Source organism: Mesoplodon bidens (genome assembly GCF_964165515.1).
Source record: "Mesoplodon bidens genome assembly, chromosome: 4".
Lineage (NCBI taxonomy): Eukaryota > Metazoa > Chordata > Mammalia > Artiodactyla > Ziphiidae > Mesoplodon > Mesoplodon bidens.
In genome coordinates, this window is record NC_138160.1 from 130,084,318 (window position 1) to 130,099,220 (window position 14,903).

Here is a 14,903-nt window from a genome sequence, read left to right on the forward strand (position 1 = left end):
GTCTTCAAGGTTTGTCCATGTTGTTGTGTGTAGCAGAATTCCCTCCTTTTTGGCTGAATAATATTCCCTTGTGGTATATACCACATTCTCTTCATCCATTCATCCGCAGATGGACATTTGGGTTGCTTCCACCTTTTGGCTATTATGAATAGTGTTACTACATATATGGATGTACAGATGTCTCTTTGAGACCTTGCTCTCAATTGTTTGCAGTATATACCCAGAAGTGGAATTGATGGATCATATGGTAATTCTAATTTTAATTTTTTGTGGAGCCACCATACTGCTTTCCACAGTGTATGCACTATTTTACATTTCTACCAACAGTGCACAAGGGTTCCAATTTCTCCACATCCTCACCAACACTTGTTATTTCCTGTTTTGTTTTGCTTTTTTCAGTAATAGCCACCCTAATGGGCATGAAGCAAAGACTATTTTTTAAAAACTACTTGTACCAGCTTAATTATAGAACAATGGGGCTAAATTAAGTCTTCTGGAAAGACACGTGAAGGAAGGCACAGCTCAAATTCATCATTAACAAATGAGCAAACTGAGGCTGGTGAATAAAGGTCTTGCTCAAAGTCAGGCCTTGAGGAACTGATGGGGGTGACACAGGATTCTAAACCAGGGGTTGACAAACTTTTGCTGTGAAAAGACAGGTAGTAAATACTTTAGACTCTGGGCCACAGGATCTCTGTCTCAACTCCTCAACTCTGCTGCCGTATCAGGAAAACAGCCATGGATAACACGTACAAGCGTGGCTGTGTGTCAGTAAAACTTTATTTACAAAAACAGGCAGTGGGCTGCAGTTTGCTGACTCCTGTTCTAAACCAATACACTAAAATGTGGCAAGCAGGTGTAGCAGTGTTCCTCGCCTCCTGCACCCACACTTCCAGTTGCCTGTGTGTGATCTTTTTGGTCAAGGTAACCTGCCCAGCTTGGGCCAAGAGGTGGGCACATGGCCCAAGCTGGACCTTTCTATCTGGCCTTCCAATCTTGAAGCAAGGACAAGGTGTTGAAACTGATCAAACCTGTGGTCCCTTGTGGTGTCTCTGTTGCAGGTTCCTCCTACCTGGATCCCCAAAGCTGCCCAGTTCCCAGCCCTTTCCTATCCTGATGTCTCAGTTCTTCCTTCTATTCTTCAAGTATCCCCATATCCTTTCAGTAAATTTCCTTTCTCCTAAATTAGCTGGAGTCAGTTTCTGTTGCTCACAGCTAGAGAATCTTGACTGATCATTGACTTTTTTTTTTTTTTTTTTTTTTGCTGTACACGGGCCTCTCACTGTTGTGGCCTCTCCTGTTACGGAGCACAGGCTCCGGACGCACAGGCTCAGCAGCCATGGCTCACGGGCCCAGCCGCTCCGCAGCATGTGGGATCTTCCCGGACCGGGGCACGAACCCACGTCCCCTGCATCAGCAGGCGGATTCTCAACCACTGCGCCACCAGGGAAGCCCGATCATTGACTTTTAAGGAACAATATCCTGTATAATTTCTTTAACCACAATGCCCCCAATGAGCTAAAATAGGATTTGATTTCTTAAAATGCAGTTATGCAAAAGTTGAAGGTCATCTCAGATTCATCAGTTGAAATGCTGCCTTCCATGCCTGCCAATGCGGACACACCGCCGGGACTGCCATTACCTTTGTTTCTTAGTTCAGCAAATACCCCAGCCCTCCCCAGCTGTCTGTCATGCAAGCCCCTTGCCCTCTCTGGGTCTCAGTTTCTCCATCTGTAATATGGAGGGAGTGTACAATCATGGTGACTCAGGTTCCATTCAGCTCCAGGCTTTTATCAGGGTCTCCTACTATGTGCTCAGCACTGTGCCTGCAAAGGAGCTTGATGATGAACTGGGGAGAGACGTAAGGCATTGATAAGCAGTGGTGACGCGAGGCTGCCTGTGCAAGGTGCCGGTGAAGAAAACAGCCATGGGCACTCAGGGGGAAGAGAGCCGCTATGGGCTGGAAAGGACTTTAACTGAGGCTTTAAGAAGTGACAGCTTTTGAATAGGGAGAGAAGAAGGAAAAACTCTATGTGCTTTGGAGGCCCACTCAGCAGCCTTCAAACTAAGGCCTGGCAGCGGGTCCTGGCTTCATTTCCCTCCCTGGAGGAGCAGAGGATGAATGGAACAAACCAGGGGATGCTCAGGTCCACTTCCACGGGTGATATTATTTGTTCCATTGAGTTTCTTATAGGTGTTTCTAGTTGCTGGCTGCAGGGAGCCGGGTGTGTACAGTTCTGAGCTTTTTAGCTAGAATATCAAAGTCTTGCTGAACTTGCTTGTTTTCTGCCTATTCCAGCTGTCCAAGCAGTTATAGACAGGCCCCTGCGTCCACCCCACCCTCCAGGAGGGCAGGAATGAAGAGGGGCTCTGATTGTGTGGTCCAGCCCCCCAGGAGGTGCCTCTGATGCAGACTCTTCCCTCACCACAGGGCTGCTGGGCAGGGTGGCACAGGGCCGTAGGGGATGACCTTCTCTCCTCCTCAGCTTTCTAAACGCCATCTGTTCCAAAATCCAAACCTTGCTTTCCGCTACACCCAAACCACCCGTGGGACTGGTTATCCCCAGTACAAACACCTCTTTGTTTGCTGCTTGTGTTTGTTTGTTGGCATTTGAACAGTTCTCTGTGGTTCAGGTTTGAGGCCAGCCTGAGGCAAAATGAGATTGGCAAAGGTAGGCATGGGTGCCACACCTCTCTTCCACTCTCCTGCCCAAGTCTAGACCCCAAGCTCCCCTTTATAACAGACACCACGACCACCACCTTTGGAATTTATGCCCCCCACCTCAGGGTCTCATTCTTTGCTTTTTCACATGGCTTATCTCAGAAACAAATCTCTTCTAAGAGAGGAAATTTTGAAAAAGTGTTTCTGTTTTTTTTTTTTTTTGTGGTACGCGGGCCTCTCACTGTTGTGGCCTCTCCCGTTGCGGAGCACAGGCTCCAGACGTGCAGGCTCAGCGGCCATGGCTCACGGGCCTAGCCGCTCCGCGGCATGTGGGATCTTCCCGGACCGGGGCACGAACCCGTGTCCCCTGCATCGGCAGGCGGACTCTCAACCACTGCGCCACCAGGGAAGCCCGTGTTTCTGTTTTAATAGGAATCTTCTGGAGACATAATACCCAGGCACTGTGACAGGTTTCTCAGGGCAGATCAGGCTGCCCCTCAAGTATACTTCCCCCTCCGTTCTTTGTCTATGCAATGGACACTGGGGTGCTCTGGCCCAGCAAGAAGGGGACCTGAGCCCCTAGTCTCAACTCAGCTATCAACGTTGGTATCTTCTGCCCCTTGGGGAGAGCCTCAGTTTTCCCATCATTATGGCAAAGGGGTTAGATGGAAGGATTACCACCAGCCCCACCATTTACCAGTCTGTGTAAGCAGGGTGCTGGCAGGGGGGAGAAATGATGGGCTGACCCCCCCACACCAAAAAAAGTTCTCCGCTTTTTAAGAACTGCTTATGAAACTAGGAGACGGTAAGTTTTCTCTAACACTCATTGCTTTTCTGCTACTTGGGATGGTTTTCACCGAGGTGTAGCACTTTACAGCTTCCAAGGTGCCGTCACTGCCCTAATTCAATTCAGTGCTTGTTCTGTAAAAAATTAATAAACAGAAACCTCAATTAAATAGAATTTGGAGACCTGAAGAGGGAGCTTTCACACCCAGGACCACTGCAGAGCCCAGCAGGAAGAATAAAGACTCCTCTTCTTTGCTAGCAAGGACTCAGCCAATGAAAAGCCATGGACTCTTGTTTAACTACAACCCTTCCACCTGCCTTTTCCCCTCTGTAAAAGAGTTCTTCTCTCCTAGTTGTGCAGGGGCTTGCACATAGCTCACCATGGTTGCAGTTCCCAAATTGCACTTCTTTGCTGATCCCAAATAAATTCATTTTTGCTGGAGAACTATCCAGCAGTCTATTTGTTGTAGGTCAACAGTTCAACAGATAATTCTGAGCATCTATAAGGTGTCAGGCATTGTCTTGGCTCTGTGGATATAAGCATGAATGAGATAAGTGGTAGGGACATAATATGGTAGGGAAAAGGAAAAGCGAATTGAGAATGGATACTTGTGGCTCCTTGTGGATAGAACTTTGAATGTAAGATGGGAGTGAATAGAAAGAGCCCATTTCTGAAAGCAAAGTAAGCATTTATTAACAAGAAGCAGCCAAACTTGGGAAGGTCTAGAGACAGCTTGTGCAAAGGCCCTGAGGCAGGAACTAAGTGGGCCACTGGGCCACCAGGGATCAGAAAGACAGCCACTGTGTTTGGAACTTCGGGAGCCAGGGTGATGGCAGGACATGAGGTTGGAGAGGAAAATGGGGCTGGATGGTGCAGAGAGATTTATGGATTTTGTTTTGAGTAAAACAAGAGATCATTAGAGTTCTTTTAACATTAAAAAAGTCACACTGGCTGCTATAGTGCTGTCATTAGCACCACTCTGTACCTCTCCAGGGCACCATTCACTGTGTAGTTAATGTAAACAGAGCCCCCTGGAGTTGTGCAAGGTGAAGCAGTCCTGACCGCATGAGTAGCTCAATCCGCATGAGCCTTCAGGCTCTTAGGATCCTGATGCTAAGTGACATAGGGGTAGAAAAGTCTTCCTCAGGGGCTCTGATGATGTCAAGCCTCTGTCATCTTTGAGAAGCCCAAGGGGAACTCTGGCCCCTCTAGGGTGTCTGCACTGATCCCCATAAACACTCCCTTCTCCCAAACTCTTTCATCTGAGAGGTCGAACCAAGTGGCGGCAGACGCTCCCTCACTCTCTCCTCCCTTCAGGCTGACACTCTCTAAGCCTTTAAGCAGCTCATAGCTCCATCATCTCAGTGCCCCTTGGAAGGGAGCAGCCGGCAGATTAGGCGATTCTGGGATCCAGGCGCTGAGGAATTCGGGGCCTCTCAGGTTTCTTGGCAGGAGTTACAAGTACATGCAGAGACTCTTCTTCAGAACAAGTGAAAATAATTCCTTCCAGGGGCAGAAAAAGGCATGCTTTTGGCACAGGACTTCATAAGATGTTATCTCAAGAGACCCGCATGGGAGCCCTGAGAGGGAAGGCAGAAGTTGCTGAACCAGGTGGAGAAATGGACAGGAAGGCGCGGAGAGACTTACAGGATTCCTTCCCACAGCAATTCAGGGACTGGGTCTGTTACCTGGCAGCCTCTTGCGTTTTCCACTCTCCTGGGACTGGAGGGAGGGAGGGGAGGGGAGTGGAGAGGAGCAGAGTCCTACTAAAGTTCCAGGCTCAGTCCCACTCCCCAAGCTGGGCATCTTGGAGGAAAAAAAACAAAAATCACAAACTTAGAAAGTTAGGGCTGCAAGGGACCGTGGGTATCATCCAGTCCAACCTTTATCCCATGGATGAAAAGACTGAGACCCCAAAGTTGAGTACTTCCCCTTGCTGGCCAGCAGGGGAGGTGGCCTTCTATGCCAGAGGAGGAATTGGAATGGATGCATTTTCAAGGGCATTTTGGCAACATCTGTCAATGTTTTAAACACACACATATTCTTGGACCCAGAAATTCCACTCTGTGAATTCATCCTACAAGAAATCCTTGCACGTGTGCACAGAACTGTATGTACGAGGTTCACTGTAGTGCACACTTTGTCGGTGCAAGAACCCCAGAGACAGCACAGGGCATGGGTATTGGTAGGTGCAGCATTAACCTGTGGGGCATTCGTTTTATGGAATACTGTGCAGGCACTCGGAGGAGGAAGGAGGCAAATATACATCACTGCTGGTTGATATTTTAAATGAAACCAGATTACTGGTGATATTTTAAATGAAAAATCAAATTACTGGTGATATTTTAAATGAAAAATAAAGCACACAGTAAAGCGTATGGTATAACCCAATTTGTGCAACAAGAAGTACTTATACATATATATGTACACACATATATTCTTGTGTGTTATTATGATATTTCCATAAAGATGTATAAAGAATATTAACAGCTGAGGAAATGAAATGGGAGCTGAGAAGAAGACCTTTTAATTACATTTTATGTCCTTCTGCACAGTTTGGAGTTTGCTGTTAGGTAGGTTTTTATTATGCCCACGATACTTCATGATACTTACAGGGACAGGAATGATGACATTGTAGGGCTTTGGGATTCTGCTTCTGGAATTCCTTTGCTGGCTGTGCCACTAAGATATGGAGCCAGTCACTTTCCCTTTTCCTCCCTGAGACTCAGTTTCCCCACCTGTAACATGGTGTGTGTGTGTGTGTGTGTGTGTGTGTGTGTGTCAGGGAGTGTGGTGGAGCAGGTGATCTCTCACTGTCCTGGGGCAGACAGGCCAGGCTGCTCCTGGCAAAGCTCCAGAGTTGGGGAGCACAAGCCTGGGAGTTCCCATTTGTTGTGTCAGGTTTCCCCCTGCTGGCCTCTCAGGAAGTGCTCAGGAAGCTTCCAAGAAAGAGGTTCTCAAGGGTGGTTGTACCGCCCCTTGGGTGTCCTTTGGAGACGTGTGGAGTTGTTGGGGGATGTGGCGGTGTTGGGGGGCAGCTGGCATTTAACGGGCAGGGGCTGAGAGACCCTAGACATCCTCCAAGTCTTGAGACAGTACTGCACAGTGAAGAATTGTCTCACATCCTGCATGGCTTTTGAATGAACCAATGAAGATATCTTGTTCATAATTGTCTGAGCCTGTAACTCACTCTCCTTTACAAACATTAACAAAGTCTTTTGCGTTTTTGTTTGTTGCTGTTCTGTTTTGCACTGTTTTAGGGTCTACTGAATTGCAACCATCCTGTAAATCAATGATGCTTGCTCCTTGCTTTGTATAGAACTTTACCAAGAGTTGTTTACCATCTCATAAAACCATGTCACCAGGGCCACCTGTGTGGTCCCCATTTCCACCCACTTTTATCTGCGTGCATTTGTAGCCATATCCCTTGGCAAATCCGTAACCAGAGAGACCTGAGACTTCTTTTAACAGATGGAGAATGAAATGTTACTAAATTAGCAGAGGTATATGAAATGCAGAGGTTTTATTTTGTTTGTTTTTTATTTTCTAATTTTTTCCAGCTTTATTGAGATATTAGAGATATATAACATGTAAGTTTAAGGCGTAAATGTGATGATTTGATATACATACGTATTGCAAAATGCTTACCACAATAAGGTTAGTTAACACCTCCATCCCCTCATAAAATTACCTCTTTTTTTGTGTGTGGTGATAACATTTAAGACCTCTGTTAACAACTTTCAAGTATATAACACGTTTTGATTATATTCACCAGGTTGTAGATTAGATCCCCAGAACTTATTCATCTTATAGTTGGGGGTATGTACCCTTTGACCAATATCTCCCCATTTTCCCTACCCCTCCAGCCTCTGGCAACCACCATTCTACCCTCTGTAAGTTCAGCTTTTTAGATTCCAGGTAGAAGTGAGAACATACAGTGTTTGTCTTTCTCTGTTAGATTTATTTCACCTAGTATAATGCCCTCAGGGTCCACCCATGTTGTCGCAAAAGGCAGGATTTCCTTCTTTTATGGCTGAATAATATTGCAGTCTGTGTGTGTGTGTGTGTGTACATTTTCTTTTCTTTTTGTTGAAGTATAGTTGATTTACACTGTTGTGTTAGTTTCAGGTGTACAGCAAAGGGATTCGGTTATAGTTTTTTCAGATTATTTTCCATTATAGATTATTACAAGATATTGAATATAGTTCCCTGTACAGTAAACCCATGTTGCTTCTCTATTTTATGTATAGTAGTTTGTTTCTGTTAATCTCATACTCCTAATTTATTTCCCCTCCTCTAACCCCCTTTGGTAACCATAAATTTGTTTTCTATATCTGTGAGTCTATTTCTGTTTTGTATACAGATTAATTTGTATTATTTTTTAGATTCCACATATAAGTGATATCATGTAATATTTGTCTTTCTCTGTCTGACTTACTTCACTTATTATGATATTCTCTAGGTCCATTCATGTTGCTGCAAATGCAACGTTTTATTCCTTTTTATGGCTAAGTAGTATTGCATTGTATATATATACCACATCTTCTTTATTCATTCATCTGTTCATGGATATTTAGGTTGCTTCCATGTCTTAGCTATTGTAAATGTGCTTCTGTGAACATTGGGGTGCACATATCTTTTCAAACTAGGGTTTTTGTCTTTTCTGAATATATGTCCAAGAGTGGGATTGCTGGATCATATGGTAACTCTATTTTTAGTTGTTTTTAAGGAACCTCCATATTATTTTCCATAGTGACCGCACCAATTTACATTCCCACCAACAGTGTAGGAGGGTTCCCTTTTCTCCAAACCCTCTCCAGCATTTATTATTTGTATACTTTTTGATGATAGCTATTCTGACAGGTGTGGGCTGATACCTTACTGTGGTTTTGATGTACTTTTCTCTAATAATTAGCTATGTTGTGCATCTTTTCATGTGCCTGTTTGTCATCTGTATGTCTTCTTTGGGGATATGTCTATTTAGGTCTTCTGCCCAATTTTTGATTAGGTTGTTTGTTTTATCTATATTGAGTTGTATGAGCTGTTTGTATATTTTGGATATTAACCCCTTGTTGGTCACATGGTTTGCAAATATTTTCCCCCATTCTGTAGGTTGTCTTATTGTTTTGTTGATAGTTTCCTTTGCTGTGCAAAAGCTTTTAAGTTTGCTTAGTTCATATTTGTTTACTTCTGCTTTTATTTCTTTTACCTTGAAAGACTGATCTAAGAAAATATTGCTACAATTTATGTCAGAGACTGTTTTGCCTATGTTTTCTTCACGGAGTTTTATGGTGTCATGTCTTATATTATTTATTTATTTATTTAACTATTTTTTTTGGCTGCATTGTGTCTTTGTTGCTGTGTGTGGGCTTTCTCTAGTTGCAGCGAGCAGGGGCTACTCTTCGTTGTGGTGTGTGGGCTTCTCATTGTGGTGGCTTCTCTTGTTGCGGAGCACAGGCTCTAGGCGCGTGGACTTCAATAGTTGCAACACGCAGGCTCAGTAGTTGCAGCGCACAGGCCCTAGAGCATGCAGGCTTGTAGTTGTGGCTCATGAGCTCAGTAGTTGCGGCTCACAGGCTCTAGAGTGCAGGCTCAGTGTTTGTGGCACATGGGCTTAGTTGCTCTCTGGCATGTGGGATCTTCCTGGACCAGGGATTGAACCCATGTCACCTGCATTGGCAAGCGGATTCTTAACCACTGAGCCACCATGGAAGTCCCATGTCTTATATTTAGATCTTTAAACCATTTTGAGTTTTTTTGGTATTTGGTGTGAGGGAGTATTCTAATATTATTGGTTTACATGTAGCTGTCCAGCTTTCCCAACACCGCTTGCTGAAGAGACTCTCTCTTCTCCATTGTATATTCTTGCCTCTTTTGTCATGGATTGACTGTGGGTGTGTGGATATAGTTTTGGGCTCTCTTCTGTTCCATTGATCTATGTATCTGTTTCTGTGCCAATACCATGCTGTTTTGATTACTGTAGCTCTGTAGTATTGTCTGAAGTCTGAAAGGGTTATGCCTCCAGCTTTGTTCTTTTTCCTCAGGATTACCTTGGCAATTCTGGGTCTTTTGTGGTTCCATATAAATTTTAGTATTATTTGTTTCTAGTTCTGTGAAAAAATGTCATGGGTATTTTGATAGGGATCACATTAAATCTGTAGATTGCTTGGGTAGTATGGTCATTTTAGCAATTTAATTCTTCCCATCCAAGAGTATGGGATATCTTTCCATTTCTTTGAATCATCTTTAGTTTCCTTTATTAATGTTTTATAGTTCTCAGGGTATATGTCTTTCACCTCCTTTGTTAAGTTTATTCCTAGGTATTTTTTTTTGACACAATTTTAAATGGGATTTTTGGGGGTCACTTTCTGATATTTCATTGCTAACGTAAAGAAATACAACGTATTTCTGTTTATTAATCTTGTATCCTCCTCCCTTGCTGAATTCATTTATCAGTTCTAATAGTTTTTGTGTGGGGTGTTTAGGATTTTCTATATAGAGTATCATGTCATCTGCATATAATGACAGTTTTACCTCTTCCCTTCCAATCTCATACATTTTATTTCCTTTTCTTATCTGGTCACTGTGGCTAGGATTTCCAGTACTATGTTGAATAGAAGTGGTGAAAGTGGGTGTTCTTGTCTTGTTCCTGAATTTAGCGGGAAGGCTTTCAGCTTTTCACCATTGAGTATTAAGTTGGCTGTGGATTTGTCATAAATGGCTTTTGTTATATTGAGATGTGTCCCCTCTATATCCACTTTGGTGAGAGTTTTTATCACGAATGGATGTTGAATTTTATCAAATGCTTTTTCTGCATCTATTGAAATGATCATGTGGCTTTTGTCCTTTCTTTTGTTAATATGGTGTATCACATTGATTGATTTGTGTTATGTTGAACTATCCTTGCATCCCGGTAATGAATCCAACTTGATCATTGTGTATGATCCTTTTTATGTATTGTTAGATTTGGTTTGTTAATATTTTGTTGAGGATTTTTATGTCTATATTCACCAAACTTATTGGCCTGTAATTTTCCTTTTTTGTAGTGTCTTTTTCTGATTTTGGTATTAGGGTGATGGTGGCTTCATGAAATGAATTTGGGAGTGTTCCCTCCTCTTCAGTCTTTTGGAATAGTTTGAGAAGGATAGGTATAAGTTCTTCTTTGTATGTTTGGTAGAATTCCCCAGTAAGCTGTCCAGTCCTGGACTTTTGTTTGCAGGCAGTTTTTTTTGTTGTTTTTTTGTTTTTTTTAAATTACACATTCTATTTCACTTCTACTGATTAATCTGTTCAAATTATCTGTTTCTTTGTGACTCAATTTTCATAGACTCTGTGTTTCTAGAAACTTGTCCATTTCTTATAGGTTGTCAAATTTGTTGGCATATAACTGTTCATAGTATTCTCTTAATGATTTTCTGTATTTCTGCAGTATTGGTTGGTATTTCTTCTCTTTCATTTCTTGTTTTGTTTATTTGGGTCCTCTCTCTTTTCTTCTTGGTGAGCCTGACTAGAGGTTTGTCAGTTTTGTTTATCTTTTCAAAAAACCCACTCTTGTTTTTGTTGATCTTTTCTATTGTTTTTTTATCTCTATTTTATTTCCTCTCTAATCTTTATTATTATTTTTTCTTCTGTTGACTTTGGGTTTTGTTTGTTCTTCTTTTTCTAATTCTTTTAGGTGGTAGGTTAGGTTGTTTATTGGGGATTTTCTTATTTCTTGAGGAAGGCCTATACTGCTATGAACTTCCCTCTTAGAACTGCTTTTGCTGCATTCCTTAGATTTTGTAAGGTTGTATTTTCATTGTCTCAGGTATTTTCTTATTTCCTTTTTGATTTCATTGTTGACCCACTGGTTTTTCAGTAGCACATTTTTTAGTTTCCATGTGATCATTTTTTTTCTACATTTTCTTTATCCATTCATCCATTCATGAACATTTAGGTTGTTTCCATGTCTTGACTATTGTTAATAATGCTGCAATGAGCATGGGGATGGAGACACCTCTTTGAAATAGTGTTTTCATTTCCTTCAGATATATACCCAGAAGTGGGATTACTGGATAGTATGGAAGTTCTATTTTTAGTTTTTTGAGGAACTTCCATACTGTTTTTCATAGTGGCTGCACCAATTTACATTGCCACCAACAGTGTAGGAGGGTTCCCTTTTCCCACACTCTCACCAATACTCATTACCCTTGTGTTTTTACTGACAGCCATTCTAATAGACGTGAGGTGATATATCATTGCGGTTTTGATTTGCATTTTCCTGATGATAAATGATGCTCAGCACCTTTTCATGTACCTGTCGATCATTTGAATATCTTTTTTGGGAAAATATCTATTCAACCTCTCTGCCCATATTTTAATCAGATTGTTTGGTTTTTTGCTGCTGAGTTGTATGAGTTCCTGGTATATTTTAGATATTAACCTTTTATCAGATAGATGGTTTGCAAACATTTTCTCCCATTCTGTAAGTTGCCTTTTTATTTTGTTGATTGTTTCTTTCACTGTGCAGAGGCTTTTGAGTTTGATGCAGTCCCACTTGTTTATTTTTGCTTTGGTTGCTTGCACTTTTAGTGTCATACTTAAAAATTTTTGCCAAGACCAACGTCAAGGAGTTTTTCCCTGTTTTCTCAGACCCAGTGTCCACCTGCCCTTTTTCTTGGTTACAAGGCTTTTCCTACTCTGACCTTGCCCCACCTCTCATTAATTAATTAATTAATTATCGTAACAAATATTCACTGAAATCTTAATATGTTCCAAGAAATGTGCTCAGGGTTAAGGACACTGCAGTGAACAAAAGAGATCAGGTCCCTGTTTTCATGGACCTTACATTTTCATTGGGGGAGGGGTGTCAGGTAACAAAAGTTAATAAACAAGATAATAATTACAAATTGTGATTATTGATATGAAGGAGAGGAAATGGCAGTAAGAGGGGTAGACCTGAAAGCTCTCTCTGAGGAGGTGACATTTGAATTGAGTCCTGACAGTGGTGAAGAGGCAATATTTTCATTACTAATATAAAGCTACTAATGAAAGTGTTTTAATGTGCCTACTAATGAAAAGCTGGGGAAAGAGTGTAGTTCCAATGGCAGGGACAGCAAGCGCAAAGGCCCTGAGGCAGGGCAGACCTCGGCTGTTTCAGGAACACAAAGGAGGCCATTGTGGCTCCAGTATAGTAGCTGATGGGTGTGTGCTAGGAGACAGGGCTGGAGGGGTCATTTATTAGACACCATCTGTAAACAAGACACAACCCGTCTCCTGGCACGCACTTTCCCGTTTGCTCAGACTGCTTGATTCCTGACCATGATACTTCCCTCTACTTCTCTGAATCTTATCCACCTTTCAAGACCAGCTCCTATCCATCTCCTCCCAGAAACTCCCCTGACTCTCCCAGCTCTTTGACATGGGGGATGGGGGGATGCCTAGTATGTGTTGAAGCAGACGGCTCTGTTCACTCTCTTGCCAATGTTTCTCAAGGTCTTATGGTTTCTTATGGTCTTCAGACCACCTGTATCACAGTCCCCTGAAATGTTCCTAAGTTTTGAAAGTGTTTTTAGTGAAATGTTTAAGTTATAGCAAATAGAATTACGTATATTTATATGCTCACTATCTGCTTTTAAGAACTTTACCATTCGTCCATATTTGCTACAGTTCTGTTTTTGTTTCTTAAGAAATAAAACACGTTACAAACACAGGTGAAGCCTGAGTGCTTGTCGAAGTGCCGATTCCAAGGCCCTAACCTGGGTCTACTCACTCACAATCTCTGGAAGGAGAGCTGGCAATGTGCATTTTTTTTTTTTTTGCGGTACACGGGCCTCTCACTGTTGTGGCCTCTCCCGTTGCGGAGCACAGGCTCCGGATGCGCAGGCCCAGCGGCCATGGCTCACAGGCCCAGCCGCTCCACGGCATGTGGGATCTTCCCGGACCGGGGCACGAACCCGTGTCCCCTGCATCGGCAGGTGGACTCTCAACCACTGCACCACCAGGGAAGCCCCAATGTGCATTTTTAACAATCCATCCTCCCTCCTCCTCTCTCACCCACCACGATTCCTATGCATAGTGAAGTTTGACAATTACTGATATATGCCAGTTAAAATCTGCCCCATCGGGCTTCCCTGGTGGCGCAGTGGTTGAGAGTCCGCCTGCCGATGCAGGGGACGTGGGCTTGTGCCCCGGTCTGGGAAGATCCCACATGCCGCGGAGCGACTGGGCCCGTGAGCCATGGCCGCTGAGCCTGCACATCCAGAGCCTGTGCTCCGCAATGGGAGAGGCCACAGCAGTGAGAGGCCCGTGTACCGCAAAAAAAAAAAAAAAAAAAATCTGCCCCATCAAGCAGTTGCCTGTTCTTCCTTATAGCTAACTCAGGAGGTCTTAATCTTTGTTCTGCATCAGGGTCACCTGGGGAACTTTTAGAAATGCAGATGCCCAGTCTCCTCCCTAACCTTGTAAATCAGATTGGGGCAGGGATGTCAGGCAACTCTATGACCCAAACCTCAAAAAGGTGGATTTTTGATGGTTGCCAGGGGTGGGGAGGAGGGGGGCATGGAGTGTGGGGAGAACCCATCTCCCTTGTTCTGTTTGAAACACTGCTAGGATCATCAAAGTCATGTTCCGATATCCTTCCACTTGCTCTCCCCCAGAATAATGTCAACAAATATTTCCCATGCGCCTGAGTGCTGGGCAGAGCTGCTAGCAAAAGACGTTGGTCAGGTATTTGTGGGGAAGAAGACCTGACCCATATCTGGGCTGCAGTCCCAGCTCAGACATTAACTCAGTGGGTGGACTGGAGGTTGAGTTGCCAGATTAGCAAAGAAAATGACAGTACACCTGGTTAAACTTGAATTTCAGATACCTAATGCATAATTTTCTAATAGAAGCATGTTCTAAACATTGCATGGGACATACACTAAAAAAAAAAAAAAAATTGTTGTTTATCTGAAATTCAAGTTTAACTGGAAATCTCGTGTTTTATCTGGCATTCCTACCTGAGGGGGTATCTTCAGCTCCTGCAAGCCTCAGTTTCCCCGTTTGGAAGATGAGGGGGCCTGGACTAGATGACTTCTGTGGGTTCTTATGGCTTGGATGCTTGTAGCAGTCAGTTTAGATGCATCCCACTGTTCTGGGAGCCCTTCTCCCCTGCTCCACCAGAGGGCGCCCTGGCTCAGCTCAGCGGGCTCCAGGGCTATGGCTCAGGGAGCGGACTGCTCGGTCCCTCTGGCTCTGGGTGGCCATCTGGAAACCGGGTTGTGAGGCTTCGATGGCCCCAGGTCCTTACTCATCCCTAGGATAGCTTATTCAGAAGGAGACATGGGGAGATCTCATAGAGTCTCTGAAGAAGAGACCATCTCACTCAGCTCCCCCTCTACCATTATATAGAAGGGAGACTGGACCCCGGAGGGGAAGGCACTTGTCCAGGCTCACACCCCTGTCCTGGAAACTAGACTTCTGATTCCCTAT